At 43.5% G+C, this 21,780-nt stretch overlaps 1 protein-coding gene across 7 annotated transcripts in view; it reads right to left on the minus strand.

Annotated features, from left to right (window-relative positions):
- SLC22A14 (solute carrier family 22 member 14) overlaps positions 1 to 21,505 on the minus strand; it is a 37,659-nt gene extending 16,154 nt beyond the window's left edge. For 4 of the 7 annotated variants that reach the window (XM_021934560.1, XM_021934561.1, XM_021934559.1 and 1 more), the window contains exon 1: positions 21,457 to 21,505. The gene's annotated coding sequence lies outside the window, so the exon portion shown is untranslated. Of the gene's footprint in view, positions 1 to 20,533; positions 20,699 to 21,254 lie in introns of all 7 variants that reach the window. The other 3 variants (XM_021934557.2, XM_021934556.1, XM_021934558.2) reach the window with 3 other exon arrangements.
- Between the last annotated feature and the right edge of the window lie 275 nt (positions 21,506 to 21,780).

Below are 21,780 nucleotides of genomic sequence, written 5' to 3' on the forward strand. Positions count from 1 at the left end.
CTTGGCTCACAGCAGCCTTGACCTCCCAGGCGCAAGCAATCTTCCCACCTCAGCCTCCTTGAGTAGCTGAGACTACAGGTGCACCCACCACACTCAGCTAATTTTTATATTTTTTGTAGAGATGAGGTCTTGTTATGTTGCCCAGGTTGGTCTGGAACTCCTGAGCTCAAACAATCTGCCTGTCTTGGCAATCTGCCACCATGCACGGCCAGTTAAAAACAGTTTTAACCAGAAATGCAAAGATGGTTTTACTATTAGAAAATATAAATATATATATATACATATACATATATATATACTTTTTTTTTTGAAACAGAGTCTCACTCTTGTTGCCCAGGCTGGAGTGCAGTGGTATCATGTCAGCTCACTGCAACCTCCGCCTCCTGGGTTCAAGCAATTCTCCTGCCTCAGCCTCCTGAGTAGCTGGGATTACAGGCGTGTGCCACCACGCCTGGCTAATTTTTGTATTTTTTAGTAGAGACAGGGTTTCACCATGTTGGCCAGGTTGGTTGAGACCTCGAGCTGATCCGCCCGCCCTGGCCTCCCAAAGTGCTGGGATTACAGCCTCCTGAGCCACTACGCCTGGCCTAGACAATATATAAATACTTATATTTATACAAGTAATAAATCAATACTTAACAGATCAATGGAGAAAACCATATAATCATGTTTATAGATGCAGAAAATACATTTGATAAAATTCAACAATTTGTGATTTTTAAAGAAAAATCCTAAGTGAGAAATTATTTGATTTAATAACAAAAAAAACTATCTCTCCCCCCAACAACAACAACAAAATCCTAAAAAGGAAACATTAAAAGTATCCCTTTTAAAATCAGAGGGAAGACAAAGATGCTCACAATTACTTATTTGACATTATACTGGTGGCCCTAGCCAGTGCAATAAGATAAGAAAGAGAAATTAAAGGCATAAAGATTGAAAAGAAAATAAAACCCCAAAGAATCTACAGAGAATTAGAAACAATAGGAGAGCTTAGCAAGGTAGCTGCATATAATGTGAATATATAAAAGTCAGTTGCATTTCTCCCAAAAGAATTAGAAAATATAATTTGTAAAAGTATTCCATTCAATAAAAAAATATTCAAACTCACTCAAAATTTGCGGAAATGCTAATTACAGCAATACTGTGATAACGTTTCTCACCTATCACATGGGCGCATTTTGTTGATGAGGCTGTGGGGAAACAAGCTCTTTCGTACATTGCTGATGGGAATGCAAACCGGCACAACCTTTCTGAAGGACAATTCGGTAATACCTGATATTAAAGAACGAATTAACCCAGACACCCTGATTTGTTTACGTCTTGCACATGTTAAGAAAGGACTACTTGAGTGATTAGTCTTTGGCTGGCTTCTGGAATTGAACTTTTGGAGTGTTCCCTCTGCTACCATTAAGAGTGTTTGGGGCCAGGTGCAGTGGCTCGTGCCTAAAATCCCAGCATTTGGGGAGGCTGAGGGGGGAGAATTGCTTGAGGCCAGGAGTTCAAGACCAGCCTAGGCAACATAGCGAGACCCACCCCGCATCTCTAAAGAAACAAACAAACAAAAATTAGCCAGGCATGGTGGAGTACACTTGTAGTCCTAGCCCCTTGGGAGGTTGAGCCACTCCTGATAGCTTGAGCCCAGGAGTTAAAGGCTGCAGTGTGCAAGACCTTATCTCTAAAAACATGTTTTAAAAGAGTGTTTGGCATGCTTGGAACCTTGAACCACATTGTACCAGCTTGTCTAGATAGCTTGTGCCTTACGTTGAACATCTTTCCTTCTTGGGGTCTGAAATTGGGCAATGCAGTTTCAGTCATGGAAGTTTTAGTCATGAAGGCACTGTGTGGCTTGACATTCAATCCCCAATAACAATGCTGGGCTCTTAGGCTCAGGGAGATTCCCTGGCAGAAAAGACTTCACACATGTTGCTGCAGTTCATTGTTGGGGGAGTAAGAGCATCCCATGTACTTTCATTGGGAGAAGATGGGAAGATTGTACCCAGTATCCTCTAGACTCCACCCACTGTGCCTTTTCCCTTTATTGACCCTGCATTGTACCCATTTGTTATAATAAGTTGTAGCAGTGTGTATAATAACATTATTATTATTTTTTTTTAGATGAAGTCTCGCCGTGTTCCCCAGGCTGGAGTGCAGTGGTGTGAACTTGGCTCACTTCAACCTCCACCTCCCAGGTTCAAGTAATGCTCCTGCCTCAGGCTCCCAAGTAGCTGGGACAACAGGCGCACACCACCACACCCAGCTAATTTTTGTATTTTTGGTAGATATAGAGTTTTACCATATTGGCTAGAGTGGTCTTGAACTCCTGATCTTAGGTGATCCTCCCACCTTGGCCTCCCAAAATGCTGGGATTACAGGCGTGAGCCACTGCACCCGGCCCTAGAATAACTTTTGAGGCCCATAAATGCTTCTGGTGAATTGCAGAGCCTGGGGGCAGTCTTACAGACCACTGATACACCTAAAAAACTATGTAGACACTTGCTTTTTGATTTAGCAATCCCACTTTGGGAATTTACCCTGGAAATACACTTCCGACAGTAAGAAAATACGTATGTACAAGGTTATTCACACTGCAGCATTGATTGTATTGCAAAATATTGGGAAAAAACTAAATATCCATATACATAGGAGACTGGCTGAATAAACAGTGGTATAGCCACTCAGTGCAATACAAGAACTGGCGTGGTGCCTCACACCTGTAATCCTGGCACTTTGGGAGGCTGAGGCAAGAGGATTGCTTGAGCCCAGGAGTTCAACACCAGCCTGGTCAACAAAATAAGACCCCATCTCTACAAAACATAAAATAATTAACCAGGTGTAGTGATGCATGCTGTTAGTCCCAGCTACATGGGAGGCTAAAACAGGAGGGTCACTTGAGCCCAGGAGATTGAAGCTGCCGTAAGCTATGAATGCTCCACTGCACTCCAGCCTGGATAACAGGGTAAGACCATCTCAAAAATAAAAAAGTGACATTATGCAACTGTAAAAAAGAATTAGGAAAATGTCTATTCATTGATATGGAATGATTTCCAGACCATATTGGTAAGTGAAGAAAGCAAAATGCTTGAGTATCTCTAGTAAGCTGCTCTTCATGTAATAAAAGGGGATATAAGAATATACATGTATTGCTCATTTGTGAAAAAAATACAGGAGAACAAGTCACAAACTAATAAGACTAATTACCTCTGAGGGTGAGTGGGTGGGAATGGGTGAAAAGAATGAGGGAATGGAATGGGATAGATGGGATAGGAGGGGAGGGACCATTCTCTGAGTATAGCTTTTTGTGTAATTCTGATTTTACAACCTTAGTAAGGTTTCACATACACCCCATCCCCAAATAGGTAATTAAAACCAACCTGTACAAAGAAGTAATCCAACAGCAGCAAATAAACCTAATGTGATACAAATAAACATCATAACTGCACTGAAGAGGATGGGGAAGAAAAGGACTAATCTAAGTAACCGAAAAATAGCATATTGACTACATATTGTAAAGCTAAAGATGAAAAGAACTGTACACAAATATTGTTATCCTAGTTAGTGAATTTGTTTTTCACAGAGATGGATTTGCAGTTCTGAAACTATGTGTATACTATATTTAAGTAAATAAGTAACTATACTGTAGATAATAAGAGCTAGGTTTTTGTCAGAGAAAGGAGTTACAACAAAGGACAGGGGAAACTGGGCGCGGTGGCTCACACCTGTAATCTCAGCACTTTGGAGGCCAAGGCAGGTGGATCACCTGAGGTCAGGAGTTCAAAACCAGCCTAGCCAACATGGTGAAACCCTGTCTCTACTAAAAAATACAAAAATTAGCTGGATATGGTGGCACCTGCCTGTAATCCCAGCTACTCCAGAGTCTGAGGCAGGAGAATTGCTTGAACCCAGGAGGCGGAGGTTGCAGTGAGCTAAGATGGCACCACTGCACTCCAGCCTGGGTGACAGAGCGAGACTCTGTCTAAAACACATGCGCGCGCGCACACACACACACACACACACACACAAAAGACAGGGAAGACTAGAATGAAGACTGTGGTGTTGGATTGGAACCAAAGATACCAGAATGAACTCATGATTGATAGATAGATAGATAGATAAATAGATAGAGATAGATAGATGTCTATTTTCTATTTTCTAGCTCTGTCCACTAGATGGCCTAGAAAAAATAACAACTTAGTAGCAATGAGCACACCTAGTACTTAGACCTTGGTTCCTAAATAAAATAATCAGGGTTCGTTGGAGAAATGGTTGATTCCACCGTTGGAGCAGGGACAGTACAAGATGATTATAAAATATCTTGTGGTACCAGAAAGCAAGAAAGCACCCTAAAATGATGGAGGCACGTCAAAAGAACACAGGAGCCAAACTGAAGGCGTCCTCAGTGGACAAATCTGGGACAATTTTAGCAACAAAATAAATAATGACAGTAATAGGTTATAACCCATAGAATAAATATGAGTTCATAATGATATAAATAAATAAATGACTAAATAAGTCGTATCAAAGGGAGAGCTCTTCCTTACTGAAGAATCCCACAGTAATAAGTGTAGAAAAAAAGATGAAAATACAAAAATCATTTGGCAAGCACCAGTTATAACTGTTACAGGCAAGAATCATTGATGAATATTAAAATTAGAGGATGAAGTTATGAGAAACAGATATTTACATAATATCAAAGTGTGTCTCACCATAAGATACTTATCATTTACAAAGGGGAAAATAATAACTTCATAGTGAAGAAATTTGGCAGACACCATTTTAACCAAGTAATCAAAATTAAAATCACCAGTAAGGGGATGTGATGACATCATACACCCCTGCATATGATGTACTAGGGGCACAACAGCGCTTCTGAAGTATTCTTGCCAGAAATACATGCCTTAATATAATCATAAGAAAACACCAAACAAGGGTGCGTGGGGAAGGGAGAGCATCAGGAAGAATAGCTAATGGATGCTGGGCTTAATACTTGGGTGATGGTTTGATCCGTGCAGCAAACCACCACAGGACACATTTACCTGTGTAACAAATCTGCACATCCTGCACATGTACCCCTGAACTTAAAATAAAAGTGGAAGAAAAATTTAAAAAAAAACAAAAAACACCACCAAACAGATTGAGGATCATTCTACAAAATAACTGCCTAGTACTTTTCAAGTATTAAAGCATGAAGAAGGCTGAGGAACTTTCCGAGACTGTAGGAGACTAAGAAGACATTGAGAGACAGGACTAGCTGGATTTTCTAGGCCGAATAAGAATCCCTAAGCCTAGCTGGGAAGGTGACCGCATCCACTTAAACATGGGGCTTGCAACTTAGCCCACACCCAACTAAACAGGTGGTAAAAAGAGCTCACTAAAATGCTAATTAGGCAAAAACAGGAGGTAAAGAATCATCTATCGCCTGAGAGCACAGCGGGAGGGACAATGATCAGGATATAAACCCAGGCATTCAAGCCAGCAACAGCTACCCACTTTGGGTCCCCTCCCATTTTATGGGAGCTCTGTTTTCACTCTATAAAATCTTACAACTGCATACTCTACTGGTCCATGTTTGTTACGGCTCGAGCTGAGCTTTCACTCGCTGTCCACCACTGCTATTTGTCGTCGTTGCAGACCCACTGCTGACTTCCACCCCTCTGGATCTGGCAGGGTGTCTGCTGTGCTCCTGATCCAGTGAGGTGCCCATTGCGGCTCCGGATTGGGCTAAAGGCTTGCCATTGTTCCTGCAAGGCTAAGTGCTTGGATTCATCCTAATCGAACTGAACACTAGTTGCTGGGTTCCATGGCTCTCTTCCGTGACCCACAGCTTCTAATAGAGCTGTAACACTCATTTCATGGCCCAAGATTCCATTCCTTGGAATCCGTGAGGCCAAGAACCCCAGGTCAGAGCACAAGAGGCTCGCTGCCATCTTGGAAGTGGCCCGCCACCATCTTGGGAGCTCTGGGAGCAAGGACCTCCCCGTAACAATTTGGCAACCACAAAGGGACCTCCAAAGTGGTGAGTAATATTGGACCACTTTCACTTGCTATTCTGCCCTATCCTTCCTTAGAATTGGAGGAAAATACCGGGCACCTGTCAGCCAGTTAAAAATGATTAGCATGGCCACCAGACTTAAGAGTCAGGTGTGAGGCTGTCTGGGGAAGGGCTTTATAACAACCCCCACCCCTTCTGGGTTGGGAACATTGTTCTGCCTGGAACCAGCTTCCACTTTCAATTTTCCTGGGGAATCCTGGGGCTGACTAGAGGCAGAAAGTTATTGTCCCAAACTCCTGGCCTTACAGCCAGAAGTCTCTATTCAACAGTCGCCCATGTGTGCGCCCCTACCTTTCCTTCTGACCATACCTCCTGGGTCCCGACCACGACTTTTTTGAAAGTGTAGCCCCAAAATTCTCCTTACCTCTGAATCTACTTCCTCCCATCGCTGCCTCCTAGGTACTAATGGTTCAGACTTTCATTTCCTCTAGCAAGTTGTATCTCCAAAGGGATCTAAGGAAACTCTACACTGTATCCTTAGGTATCTAGGCTATAAACACAGGGAGTCTTGTCCCTGGTGTCCCTCCTGATTTAAGTATATAGCTCTCGACATGGGCAGTTATATGTGGGACCCGTTCCCCACCACCCTTGCCAGGGCCCCAAGTTTGTAAATGGCTAAGAGAAGAGAGAGAAAAAGAGGGAGAGAGACAGAGAGATAGAGAGGAGAAAGAGGCAGAGAGACAAAAAGGGAGTCAAAGAGAGAAAGAGAAAGATAGAAATAGTAAAAAAGGTGTGCCCTATTCCTTTAAAAGCCAGGGTAAACTTAAACCTATAATTGATCATTGAAGGTCTTCTCCGTGACCCTGTAACACTCCAATACTACCTTGCTGTCAGTGTAAATAAGGATGTAGCCTGAAAACACTGAGACCACTAACAACCTGTAGCCTTCCTATCAAAAATCCTTAAACCAGTAACCCACAGATGGCCCAAATGCATTCAGTCTGTAGCAGCAACTTCTTTGCTAACAGAAGAAAGTAGAAAAGTAACTTTTAGAGGAAACCTCATCGTGAGCACATTTCACCAGTTCAGAATTATTCTAAGTCAAAAAAGCAAAAAGGTAGCTTACTAACTCAAAAATCTAAAAGTATGGGGCTATTCTGTTAGAAAAGGTGATTTAACATTAACCACTGAAAATTCCCTTAACCCAGCAGGTTTCCTAACAGGGGATTTAAATCTTAATTACCATACAAAGATCCGACCACACCTAGGAGGAACTCCCTTCAGGACAGGTGATTGAGAAAAAACCACAATGGGTATTCAGTAATTGACAGGGAGACTCTTGTGGAAGCAGAGATAGGAGAATTGCCCAATAATTGGTCTGCTCAAACGTTGGAGCTGTTTGCATTCAGCCAAGCCTTAAAGTACTTACAGAATCAAAAAACTCTATCTCAATGCTGACTCGAAAAGTTACCTACACCCTCTCTGAAACGAATTTGCAAAAGAACTGTTTATGGGAATGCATCTTGATGAGGCAAACTGGGTTGTTATGAAATACTCAGGAACCCAGCCCAGCTCTAGGACTCACCCCTGAGCACAAAGGCAATGTTGGACGAGTTGGTAAAGGACCACTAGAATCCAGCAGCCCAGACCCCTTTCTTTGTGGTCAAGAAAGGCGGGAAAACAGGTGCAGGACTGCTACATCAGTGAGCGTAACTAATCCGATAAGCAGAGGTCCATGGGTGGTTACGCACCCTGGAAAGGAATAAACATTAGGAACATAGAGGATGCTCTAGGACTAATGCTCATCGGAAAATGACTGGGGGTGCTGACATCCCTATGTTCTTTTTTCAGATGGGAAATGTTCCCACCAAGGCAAAAACACCCCTAAGGTGTATTCTGGAGAATTAGGACCAATCTGACCCTCAGATACTAAGAAAGAAACGACATATTCTTCTGCAGTACCGCCTGGCCACAATATCCTCTTCAAGGGGGAGAAACCTGGCCTCCTGAGGAAAGCATAAATTATAACACCATCTTACAGCTAGACCTTTTTGTAGAAAAGAAGGCAAATGGAGTGAAGTGCGATATGTACAAACTTTCTTTTCATTAACAGACAACTCACAATTATGTCAAAAGTGTGATTTATGCACTACAGGAAACCTCAGCGTCTACCTCCCTACCCTGGCGTCACCCCGACTCCTTCCCCAACTCATAAGGACCCCCGTTCAACCCAAACGGTCCAAAAGGAGGTAGACAAAGGGGTAAACAATGAACCAAAGAGTGCCAGTATTCCCCGATTATGCCCCCTCCAAGCAGTAGGAGGAGGAGAATTCAGCCCAGCCAGAGCACATGTACCTTTTTCTCTCTCAGACTTAAAGCAAATTAAAATAGACCTAGGTAAATTCTCAGATAACCCTGATGGCTATCTGAGTGATGTTTTACAAGGGTTAGGACAATCCTTTGATCTGACATGGAGAGAAATAATGTTACTGCTAAAACAGACACTAACCCCAAATGAGAGATAGGATGACAACAGAGGAAAGAACAATTCCCCACAGGCCAGCAGGCAGTTCCCATTGTAGACCATCACTGGGACACAGGATCCGAACATGGAAATTGGTGCTGCAGACATTTGCTAACTTGCGTGCCAGAAGGACTAAGGAAAACTAGAAAGAAGCCTATGAATTATCAAATGATGTCCACTGTAACACAGAGAAAGGAAGAAAATCCTACTGCCTTTCTGGAGAGACTAAGGGAGGCATTGAGGAAGCATACCTCCCTGTCACCTGACTCTATTGAAGGCCAACTAATCTTAAAGGATAAGTTTATCACTCAGTCAGCTGCAGACATTAGAAAAAAATTTCAAAAGTCCATCTTAGGCCCGGAGCAAAACTTGGAAACCCTATTGAACTTGGCAACCTTGGTTTTTTATAATAGAGATCAGGAGGAGCAGGCAGAATGGGACAAATGGGATAAAAAAAGGCCACCGCTTTAGTCATGGCCCTCAGGCAAGCAGACTTTGGAGGCTCTGGAAAAGGGAAAACCTGGGCAAATCGAATGCCTAATAGTGCTTGCTTCCAGTGCAGTCTACAAGGACACTTTAAAAAAGATTGTCCAAATAGAAATAAGCCGCCTCAGCACTATTCACAATAGCAAAGACTTGGAACCAACCCAAATGTCCATCAATAACAGACTGGATTAAGAAAATGTGGCACATATACACCATGGAATACTATGCAGCCATAAAAAAAGGATGAGTTCATGTCCTTTGTAGGGACATGGATGAAGCTGGAAACCATCATTCTCAGCAAACTATCATAAGGACAAAAAACCAAACACTGCATGTTCTCACTCATAGGTGGGAATTGAACAATGAGAACACTAGGACACAGGAAGGGGAACATCACACACCGGGGCCTATTGTGGGGTTGGGGGAGGGGGAAGGGATAGCATTAGGAGATATACCTAATGTAAATGACGAGTTGATGGGTGCAGCACACCAACATGGCACATGTATACATATGTAACAAACCTGCACGTTGTGCACATGTAGCCTAGAACTTAAAGCATAATAATAAAATAAAATACTTTAGAACAAAACACACAAACAAAATATTATGTATATTTTCAAAAGCTGTATTGGCTCATAATTGCCCGTAACTTGTCAGTTTTGATCATCCAAACTCCATTTACCATTTCAAATAGAACTGCAATTTTCTTTCTTGCTCCCTAGTAAATGATCTATACTTCCACAATTGGATTCTATCTTCTGGGGATTTAAATATTGAAACTGTTATGCAAGGATAGAAGAAACACCACTGATCGTACAAAGTGGCAGCATCCAGTCTGTGTTGTTATGGATCTCTTCCTGGAATTTCTGATTCTTGGGTCCCCAAAATGCCTTGATTGCAATTAATTTTCAAACCTTGCTGTCTAACCTTTTCAGTAATTCTATAACGCCCTTAGGATTTCAACAAATTCACTTATTGTTTAAGTCGGCCAAAATGAGTTTCACTCGCTTGGAAAGATCCAAACTGATACAGATATTGGTACAAAAATGAGAATGGATAATGTCTAGGGAATTGTAGGGTGTTGGGGACTGTGCTGTTGAGACGGGTTAGAAGAGAAATACTTTCCATTAATATATGCATATATGATTCCAGGATAGAAAATTTGGAGTCTTATGACAAAATAGTCAATTAAATATTTACTTATTATGATCTAGAACAATGTCTTACTGAGAGTAAGTTTCAGGAGGAAAAAGTTGTGGGCACCATAAAATATTTTGAAGAGCACAAGAAATGTAAGTACCCCTCTGGTAGGGTGGCTGATTTCTATGACATTGCAAAAGAATGGCAGGCTTAAAACCCCAAACTACCAAATTAAAATATGAACCGATGCTCATGAAAAAGTAGGAATTCAACTGATTCTGTAGTTTAGCAACATATAGCCTAACTCTTTGCTTTTTGTTTGTGGCCATAAGGCAATGATCACAAAATCAGTACTCTTAAGAGGGGAGATGAAACAGGAAGGAATGACTCACTGCACCGTCTCCTATGAGGCCCTCTACACTGTCATTACCTAAGGAAGAAATTTTATTATTTGGAAGTTGCTCTTCTTCCCTGGCTTTAAAAAAAAAAAAAAAAAAAAAAGCTGTTGTTTCCTTGCGTGAGGAGGCTCCCTTATATGTGGTCATTATTCCTTTTCTGCCTTAAATTATTGTCATTAAACCAGTAACTAGAACCAGACTCAAGAATGCCAGGGTGTATATGTAAAATCAAACTTGTATAGAGAAAACTAACAAACCAAAAGAATGGCAAGAATTTGCTGGTTTATACTGTTATAAATCTGTTATTTTGGCCTTTGAGAGTACATGACCAAGGACGGCAAAGTAAATTTAGATTGGTCTGAATTTCTCAAAATCCAGGTACTTTCCAAAAAAATACACCTATCATATGTCTTCTGAAATGCCAAGTATGTTCCTAAACTTTGTTAGTATTTTTTAATGAACCTAGACTTAACACTGAAATTTTCTAAAGAAATGTGACATTCCAGAAATCCTATGGCATACAGGCCAGAATTCAAAGGAATTTAAAAATAATAAAAATGGAGTTTTGCTTTAAAAAAAACAAAAATAAGCTGCCCCCTCGTCCATGCCCCTTATGTCACGGGAATCACTGGAAGGCCCATTGCCCCAGGGGACGAAGGTCCTGAGTCAGAACCACTAACCAGATGATCCAGCAGCAGGACTGAGGGTGCCCGGGACAAGCGCCAGCCCATGCCATCACCCTCACAGAGCCCCAGGTATGCTTGACCATTGAAGGCCAGGAGGTTAACTGTCTTCTGGACACTGGCGCGGCCTTCTCAGTCTTACTCTCCTGTCCTGGACAACTGTCCTCCAAATCTGTCACTATCCGAGGGATCCTAGGGCAGCCAGTCACTGTCTGGTTGTAACTGGGGAACAACTTAGTGGCTGATACTTCTCCCAGCCACTAAGTTGTGACTGTGGAACTTTACTCTTTCACATGCTTTTCTAATTATGCCTGAAAGCTCCACTCCCTTGTTAGGGAGAGACATACTAGCAAAAGCAGGGGCCATTATACACCTGAACATAGGAGAAGGAACACCCATTTGTTGTCCCCTGCTTGAGGAAGGAATTAATCCTGAAGTCTGGGCAAGAGAAGGACAATATGGACGAGCAAAGAATGCCCATCCTGTTCAAGTTAAACTAAAGGATTCCGCCTCCTTTCCCCACCAAAGCAGTACCCCCTTAGAACCGAGGCCCAACAAGGACTCCAAAAGATTGTTAAGGACCTAAAAGCCCAAGGCCTAGTAAAACCAAGCAATAGCCCTTGCAATATTCCAATCTTAGGAGTACAGAAACCCAACGGACAGTGGAGGTTATTGCAGGATCTCAGGATTATCAATGAGGTCGTTGTTCCCCTATAACCAGCTGTACCTAACCCTTACACTCTGCTTTCCCAAATACCAGAGGAAGCAGAGTGGTTTACAGTCCTGGACCTCAAGGATGCCTTTTTCTGCATCCCTGTATATCCTGACTCTCAATTCTTGTTTGCCTTTGAAGATCCTTTGAACCCAACATCTCAACTCACCTGGACTGTTTTACCCCAAGAGTTCAGGGATAGCCCCCATCTATTTGGCCAGGCATTAGCCCAAGACTTGAGCCAGTTCTCATACCTGGACACTCTTGTCCTTTGGTACATGGATGATTTACTTTTAGCCGCCCGTTCGGAAACCTTATGCCATCAAGCCACCCAAGCACTCTTAAATTTCCTCACCACCTATGGCTACAAGGTTTCCAAACCAAAGACTCAGCTCTGCTTACAGCAGGTTAAATACTTAGGGCTAAAATTATCCAAGGTCACCAGGGCCCTCAGTGAGGAATGTATCCAGCCTATACTGGCTTATCCTCATCCCAAAACCCTAAAGCAACTAAAAGGGGTCCTTGGCATAACAGGCTTCTGCCGAATATGGATTCCCAGGTACGGCGAAATAGCCAGACCATTATATACACTAATTAAGGAAACTCAGAAAGCCAATACCCATTTAGTAAGATGGGCACCTGAAGCAGAAGCGGCTTTCCAGACCCTAAAGAAGGCCCTAACTCAAGCCCCAGTGTTAAGCTTGCCAACAGGGCAAGACTTTTCTTTATATGTCACAGAAAAAAAAGCTCTAGGAGTCCTTACACAGGTCCGAGGGACCAGCTTGCATCCCGTGGCATACCTGAGTAAGGAAATTGATGTGGTGGCAAAAGATTGGCCTCATTGTTTACAGGTAGTGGCAGCAGTAGCAGTCTTAGTATCTGAAACAGTTAAAATAATATAAGGAAGAGATCTTATTGTGTGGACATCTGATGATGTGAACGGCATACTCACTGCCAAAGGAGACTTGTGGCTGTCAGACAACAATTTGCTTAAATATCAGGCTCTATTACTTGAAGGGCCAGTGCTGTGACTGCGCACTTTTGCAACTTTTAATCCAGTTACATTTCTTCCAGACGATGAAGAAAAGATAGAACATAACTGTCAACAGGTGATTGCTCAAACCTATGCCGCTCGAGGGGACCTTTCAGAGGTTCCCTTGACTGATCCTGACCTCGACTTGTATACTGATGGAAGTTCCTTTGTAGAAAAAGGACTTCGAAAAGTAGGGTATGCAGTGGTCAGTGATAATGGAGTACTTGAAAGTAATCCCCTCACTCCAGGAACTAGTGCTCAGCTGGAAAAACTAATAGCCCTCACTCGGGCACTAAAATTAGGAGAGGAAAAAGGGTAAATCTATATACAGACTCTAAGTATGCTTACCTAGTCCTCCATGCCCACGCAGCAATATGGAGAAAAAGAGAATTCGTAACTTCTGAGGGAACACCTATCAAACATCAGGAAGCCATTAGCAGATTATTATTGGCGGTAGAGAAACCTAAAGAGGTGGCAGTCTTCCACTGCCAGGGTCATCAGAAAGGAAAGGAAAGGGAAGTAGAAGGGAACCACCAAGCAGATATTGAAGCCAAAAGAACCACAAGGCAGGACCCTCCATTAGAAATGCTTATAGAAGGATCCCTAGTATGGGGTAATCCTCTCCGGAAAACCAAGCCCTGGTACTCAACAGGAGAAATAGAATAGGGAACCTCACGAGGACATAGTTTCCTCCCCTCAAGATGGCTAGCCAACGAAGAAGGAAAAACACTTTTTCCTGCAGCTAACCAATGAAAATTACTTGAAATCTTTCACCAAACCTTTCATTTAGGCATTGATAGCACCCATCAGATGGCCAAATTATTGTTTACTGGACCAGACCTTTTTAAAACTATCAAGCAGATAGTCAGGGCCTGTAAAGTGTGCCAAAGAAATAATCCCCTATACTGCAGGCCATACATTTCAATCCCTGTCTCTTGTTAAGTTTGTCTCTTCCAGAATCGAAGCTGTAAAACTACAAATTGTTCTTCAAATGGAGCCCCAGATGCAGTCCACGACTAAGACCTACTGTGGACCCCTGGACCGGCCTGCTAGCCCATGCTCCGATGTTGATGATATCAAAGGCACCCCTCCCGAGGAAATCTCAACTGCACAACTCCTACTATGCCCCAATTCAGCAGGAAGCAGGTAGAGCGGTCGTCAGCCAACCTCCCCAACAGCACTTGGGTTTTCCTGTTGAGAGGGGGACTGAGACACAGGACTAGCTGGATTTCCTAGGCCAACTAAGAATCCTTAAGCCTAGCTGGGAAGGTAACCGCTTCCACCTTTAAACACGGGGCTTGCATCTTAGCTCACACCCGACCAATCAGATAGTAAAGAGAGCTCACTAAAATACTAATTAGGCAAAAAAAAGGAGGTAAAGAAATAGCCAATCATCTATCACCTGAGAGCACAGTGAGAGTGACAGTGATTGGGATATAAACCCAGGCATTCGAGCCAGCAACAGCTACCCCTTTGGGTTCCCTCCCTTCGTATGGGAGCTCTGTTTTCACTCTATAAAATCTTGCAACTGCACACTCTACTGGTCCATGTTTGTTACGGCTCAAGCTGAGCTTTCGCCTGCCGTCCACCACTGCTGTTTGTCGCAGTCGCAGACCCACTGCTGACTTCCACCCCTCCGGATCCAGCAGGGTGTCTGCTGTGCTCCTGATCCAGCGAGGTGCCCATTGCGGCTCCGGATTGGGCTAAAGGCTTGCCATTGTTCCTGCACGGCTAAGTGCCTGGGTTCGTCCTAATTGAGCTGAACACTAGTAGCTGGGTTCCACGGTTCTCTTCCGTGACCCACGGCTTCCGATAGACCTATAATACTCACCACATGGCCCAAGATTCCATTCTCTAGAATCCTTGAGGCCAAGAACCCCAGGTCAGAGAACAAGAGGCTTGCTGCCATCTTGGAAGCAGCCCACCACCATCTTGGGAGCTCTGGGAGCAAGGACACCCTGGTAACAACAGGACAACGAATCACAGTGTGGGACCCTGGACTGGACCTCAGACCAGGAAAAGAACGTTAGTGGGAGAATTGGCCAAGTTCAAGTTAGGTCTATAGATTATGTAATAGTATTGTGTCAGTGTTAATTTTCTGGGTTAGATAAGCAAGATGCCAACATTAGGGGAAGCTGGGTGTAGAAGGAATGTTCATTTTTTTGCAACTTTTTTTTTTTTTTTTTTGTAGAGCTAAAGTCACACTCTGTCACCCAGGTTGGATCGCAGTGGCACAATCATAGCTCACTGCAGCTGAACTTCTGGGCTCAGGCGCTCCTTCTGTCTCAGCCTTCAGAGAAGCTATGCTATAGGTGTGTGCCACCATGCAGGGCTAATTTTTTTATTTTTTGTAGAGATGTGGTCTCACTTTGTTGCTTAGGATGGTCTTGAACTTCTGGCCTCAAGTGATCCTCCCATCTTGGTCTCCCAAAGTTCTGGGATTACTGGCATGAGCCACCGTGCCCAGCCTCACAAATTTTGTTAAAACTCTAAAATCATTTCAAATGAAGACAATTTTTAAAAACTGGAATCTTTAAAAGATACCATTTATAATATTGAAATACAGATTAGGAACAATCTAACAAAATGTGTACAAGACACCCATTAGGATGACTATTATTAATTTTTTTAAAGAAAAGGAAACAAATGTTGGTGAGGATGTGGAGAAATTGGAACCCTTTGTATTGGATGTAAAATGGTGTAGCCACTATGGAAAACAATATGATGGTCCCTAAAATAATTAAAAACAGAAGTACCATTTGATTCAACAATCTACTTCTGGGTATATACACGAAAGAATTGAAAGCAGGAGCTCAAACAGATTTGTACATCCATGTTCACAGCAGCATTGTTCACAATAGACAAAAGGTGGAAACACCACAAATGTCCATGGATGGATGAATGGATAAAGAAAATGTGGTATATACACACAATGAAATATGAATCAGCCTTAAAAATGAATAAAATTATAATACACGTTACAGTGTGAATGAACCTTGAAAACATTCTGCTAAGTAAAATAGCAAATCATAAAAGGACATGTATGATTGCACTTATATGAGGTACCTAGTCAAATTCATAGACACAGAAAGTAGAATGGTGGTTACCAGGGACTGAGGGAGGAGGAAAAAGGGAGTTATTATTTAGTAGGTACAGAATTTCAGTTTGGGAAAATAGTTCCGGAGATGGATGGTAGTGAAGGTTGCACAATGATGTGAATTACTTAATGCCACTGAACTGTACACTTAACAATGGTTAAGATGTTAAATTTTGTGTTGTGTATATGTTACCACATTTTAAAAAATGGTTTAAAAATATATGCAAGACCTGTGTGTAAAATAATGATAAAATGTACAGAAATATGTGAAGAAAGAAAAGTAAATGTAGAGCTATCTCATGGTCATGAATAAAAGTTGTCAATTCTTCTCCATATTGATCTGTAGATTTCATACAACCCTACTCAAAATCCAGAACATATTTTTTATAAAATTATTTTTGGCAAGATGATTCTAAAATGTATATTGAAGGACAAAGGGTATAAATACCTAAGAAAATTTTGAAGAATAATAAGAATGATGTGCCCTGTGAATTATCAAAATTTATTATAAAGTTATATGAATGAATGAGAATGTGCCAACATAGAAATAGCTAATAGAAAGCCCAGAAATACATCCATGCAAACATAAAGTTTTGATATCTGAGAGGGGAGTGGCAGGATAGGTCAGTAAATGGAAAAATAAAATAAACAAAAATGCCAGCCCTGTTAAGGCCTTAAATTTCAATAATAACACTTCTAATAGAAAATATAAGGGAATCTATTTCTGACTTTCAGATGAGGAAGGATTTCCTAATCAAGACACAAAAACTATGCTGTTTTGTGCTAACCATAAAATTTTAAATTTATAAATTTGACTACAGGTATATAAGAATGTATAAATTGTAGTATATTTATACAGTGAAATACAATATAGCAATATTAAGCTTACAGTCAAATTTAGCAATATAGCAGTTTTAAGCAGACAAAACTTAAAAATGAAAATCTTAAAGTAGAAAAAAATGACACAACTGGAATGAGATATTTGCGCGCTCGCACACACACACACACACACACACACATATCTATATCTGAAAAAGGACTAGGATCAAGAATATGTAAACAGTATGTACAGAACCACAAATCAGGCCAGGCACAGTGGCTCACGCCTGTAATCTCAGCACCTTGGGAGGCCAAGGTGAGTGGAATCACCTGAGGTCAGGAATTCCGATACCACCCTGGTCAAGGTGGTGAAGCCCAGTCTCTACTAAAAATACAAAAATTAGCCTGGCGTGGTGGCACACATCTGTAATCCCAGTTACTTGGGAGGCTGAGGCAGGAGAATTGCTCAAACCCAGGAGGCAGAGGTTGCAGTGAGCCAAGATGGTACCATTGCACTTCAGCTTGGGTGACAGAGCAAGACTCCGTCTGAAAAACAAAAATGGGCCAAAGACCTAACAGGCATTTTATGAAGAGGAAACTCGTGTGGCCTACAAACATGTGAAGATGCTCAACCTCTTTAATAATGAGGGAAATGCAAATCAAGACCATTGTAGGATATTTATACATTCATTTGATTGACAAAACTTGAGAAGTTTTTTGTTTTTTGTTTTTTGTTTTGAGACAGAGTTTCACTCTTGTTACTCAGGCTGGAGTGCAATGGCGCAGCACAATCTCGGCTCACCGCAAACTTCTGTCTCCCAGGTTCAAGTGATTCTCCTGCCTCAGCCTCCCAAGTAGCTGGGATTACAGGCATGAGCCACCATGCCTGGCTAATTTTGTATTTTTAGTAGAGATGGGGTTTCTCCATGTTGGTCAGGCTGGCCTGAAACTCCCAACCTCAGGTGATCTGCCCAACTCCGCCTCCCAAAGTGCTGGGATTATAGGCGTGAGCCATCACACCTGGCCAACTTGAGAAGTTTGATAATACCAAGTGGTGGAGAAAACTACCTTGCATACATTCCTGGCAGAATTATTCACAGACCCACTTTGGAAAACAATTTGGCATTGTCTTATAAAGTTGAATATCCAGATACCTTATGACCCAACAATGCTACTCTACGCCCAGGTATATACTCTAGGGAGCCATTTGTACATATGATCCAGGAAATAAGTACCAAAATGCTCATGACACTTTTCAAATGTGAAAAAAGAGCCCAAATGCACATCAATGAAAGAATGCGTAAATTGTAGTAGATTTATATAATGAAACACAACATAGCAGTGAAAATGAAGAAGCTTCAGCTCCATCCATCAACCTGTATGAGTCTCAAAAACATGATATTTAGTGAAAAAAGCAAGTCTCAGAAAACTGATGCTCTTTTTACACAGTTTGGAAACAAGCAAGACTAAAGAAATAATTTCAGTGTATCATGCAATGAAACTATAGATTTTTTGAACAACAAGGATGAAATTCAGGAAACCATCTCTGAGGGGAGACAGAGGGATGATGTCAAGGAAGAGGTGAACTGAAATCATTAGAGGTGTTCTGGTGCTTTGGGTGGGTGATGGATTCACACGTGTCTGTTTTTATTTTGAAACAATATTGTACCCAAGGACCCTCTCCTGAAATATCCACTCCTGCTCTTCCTGCAGGGCCCCTCCCCTCTGCTGGAGACTGATAAAGGCAGCAGTCCCCCACTGTGATGGGAGGGTATCCCCTGTTTAGTGAACTTCTGCCTGCTACTACTTGCTCTTAGTATTTTCCACAGCCAAAACCCATCTTCACATTGATCGTATTAATGGCTGCAGGATCCTTAAGGTGCTGTTTACTTCGTGGTAGCTACTGAGCACCAGGGCTGTTTCTCACCGCTTCCTCACTATCCCAGACAACTTTTCTGTACACAGTAATGTGCAGAAGGCTCTCTTTGTTCCCTGGGCTAAGGTCTAAGAAGTAGGACTGTTTATATGGCTCTTGTAACATAGGCTCATAGTGTCCTCCAGAAAGAGCAACCATTTCAGAGTCCACAACAGTTCACGAGGTGTCTGTTTCCTTACAGTCCCACCAGAAAGGTTGGGTCTTATAATTGTATTGTTTTCGGTCATTTTGTAGTATGATAAGACCCTTTGTCTCTGTTCTTGTGATTTTTTTGTTGTTGTTGTTGGCAGGAAGCTGATCACCCACATTGTCAGGCCAGGTGTCCTTGAAGGGGACATATATTCTCACATTTCCTACACTCTGGTCCTTTGTCTCGTGGGAACTTGCTCCCTAAGCACTGCAGAAGACACTGAGGCATATTGTAATGATGAACGGAGGCATCCTTTCTAAGTTCTTCCTCTCGTTTCTGCCAAGATCACTGCAGATTCCCAGCATTCTGAGAAAGTTTCTCCAGATAATTCTTTAGAGGACAGGCCTTGGCTGGGACACCAGAGGCCCTTGCCTGGCTGGGGATAGCACTGTGGTGGGCCTAGAGGGCGGGGATCTGTGGGGAGGCTGAGCTGCATATGCCAAATCTATCCCTCTTAGACTGGCCCTGGAGGAGTGGCCCAGCCTGGCCACCAGCCCCCATGGGGTCCTCACCTGGATATGTTACCAAGCTGCCATGCTAGCCCTAGCCAAGAGCTAGGGCCACTTTCAGAAGCCACCACAAGCCCTTCACTCTACTATTGGACAGGGTGGACAGGGATGGAGAAGGGCTCACTGTCTGCTTGGGGACAAGTCCCCTTTCCCTCTTGGGCCCCTGGTTTTCTACCAGTCACACTAGTGGGCTGCCTCCTTTTCAGACTGCGACTGCTGTTTCATAATCCAGGGAAGAGGTCTCCAGCTCACCGTCCATGGGACAAATCCAGCCTGCAGACACATTTCCCTTGGCTAGCCCATTTGGTGTCTCACTGTATCTTGGAATGTGATTTAACTGCCAAAAGATGATTTCACATACATGCAACGTTTTCTTTTTGAAGTTTGGCCAAAGGGACACCATTCCCATCTGGCAACAATTAGCAAACCTGAGCAGGGTCCCCTCCCTTAGACTGAGAGTTTGCTCTGTTTGTTGTTGTTGTTGTTGTTGTTTGTTTGTTTGTTTTTGAGACAGAGTCTCGCTCTGTCACCCAGGCTGGAATGTAGTGGTATGATCTCGGCTTACTGCACCCTCTGCTTCCTGGGTTCAAGTGATTCTCCTGCCTCAGCCTCCTGAGTAGCTGACTATAGGTGCACACCACCATGCCTGGCTAATTTTTGTATTTTTAGTAGAAATGGGATTTCAGCCACTGCACCCGGCTTCCGCTACTTCTGATTTGTGCATGCAGGAGGCCCAGCAGGGTCCGGCACCATTTGCCCTTTTCACTTGTCTTTGCCTCCTGCCTGGCCCCTAGTTCGGGATCCCTTATCCCAGCAGAATTTGGGGTACATAAGAGGCAGGGAACACAGAGGGAGAGCATGCTCAGATGTGTGTGTGCTGGGAGGTCGGCGAGGCTGCATAAGCGCCCCCCAGAGGGATCTATGCCTAATCCTCAGAACTCGTAAATATGTTTCCTTATATGGCAAGGGGGGGTTAAAGTTGCAAATGAAGTTAAGGTTACTACTTAGCTGACTTTAAAATAGATTATCCTGGATTGTCCGGGTAGGTCCTATTAATCCCAGGATCCTTAAATTCATAGGACCCAAAGAAGCGCAGCTTGATAAAGATTTGGGCAGCCGTCAGTGGCTTTGAAGATGCGAGGGGTCCCAGAGCCAAGGAATGCAGGAGGCCCTAGAAGCTGGAAAAGGCAAGGAAGGAAATGAACTCTGCCCTAGAGCCTCCAGAAAGGAAGGCAACCCTTCTGACACCTTGATCTTAGCCTGCTGAGGCCCATGTGTTCTTCTGACCCCCAAAACCATAAGGTAGTAAGTCTCTGCTGTTTCAAGCCACTAAATGTGGGCATTTGTTATAGCAGCGATAGGAAACCAATACAGGATGCATGTGTGTAAGGCTGGAGACGGTGGAGGTGGATAAAGGAGACTTTCCAGGGAGGGAGGGAGGGAGGGAGGGAGGGAGGGAGAGAGCCTCCGCTCTCCTCTCAGAGATGTGGCTTCTGGACCAGAGCCATCTGTACCAGTCTCCCTCTGCAGGGACCGCTTCAGCATCCCCCAGCACCACCTGATACCCCAAGGCCCTGGAGCACTCACTCCCTCTACCCTTCCCAAAGGTCTTCTCCCAGGTAGACGGACCCCAGACAATTGGCTGTCAATGTGCCAGAGAGGTAACTGAGGCCTGGGAGAGGCATAGCCAGGAGCAGCACTCCAGCTGCCGCAGGAAATGGCCAGACGCCACACCTGAGAACTCACGCTTTCTGAGAGGGCAGCCCGCTCCTTCCACAGACTCCCCACAGCCAAACAGGCCCAGGCAGGCTCCTGTCCACACCTGTGCTGAGAACGCGGCCGCACAATTGCCAGGTGCCATCATAATTTCCACCCTCCACACCCTCCCAGCCCTGCCTCCCTGGAGGCAGGACCACAAGCCAAAGCCAGGGCCCACCTGACCACAATCCAGGCCCAGCCAGACCCTTGGAAGCAGAACCTTTGAGTTCCACTGGTGTCCAGGAAGTAGTGTCACAATGGGGTGGGGAGGTCCTTGGGGTGGGCTGGGAATGGTGAGGGGCAGCATTCTACTCCGGGGCACAACTGGCCGCAGCCTCCAGGGGCAAGGCAGGTCAGGAAAACTGCCAAACGGCAACCCCCATCCGCCCGTTCCTTTGTGCAGGCTGTTTCCTCCACATGAGGGCTCCATCTCCACTCACAGAAATTCTCCTGTCCTTGCAGATATCACTCATTTGTCAACTATCCTTCAAGCCTTCCTGAG

This window comes from Papio anubis, chromosome 2, assembly GCF_008728515.1.
Source record: "Papio anubis isolate 15944 chromosome 2, Panubis1.0, whole genome shotgun sequence".
NCBI lineage: Eukaryota > Metazoa > Chordata > Mammalia > Primates > Cercopithecidae > Papio > Papio anubis.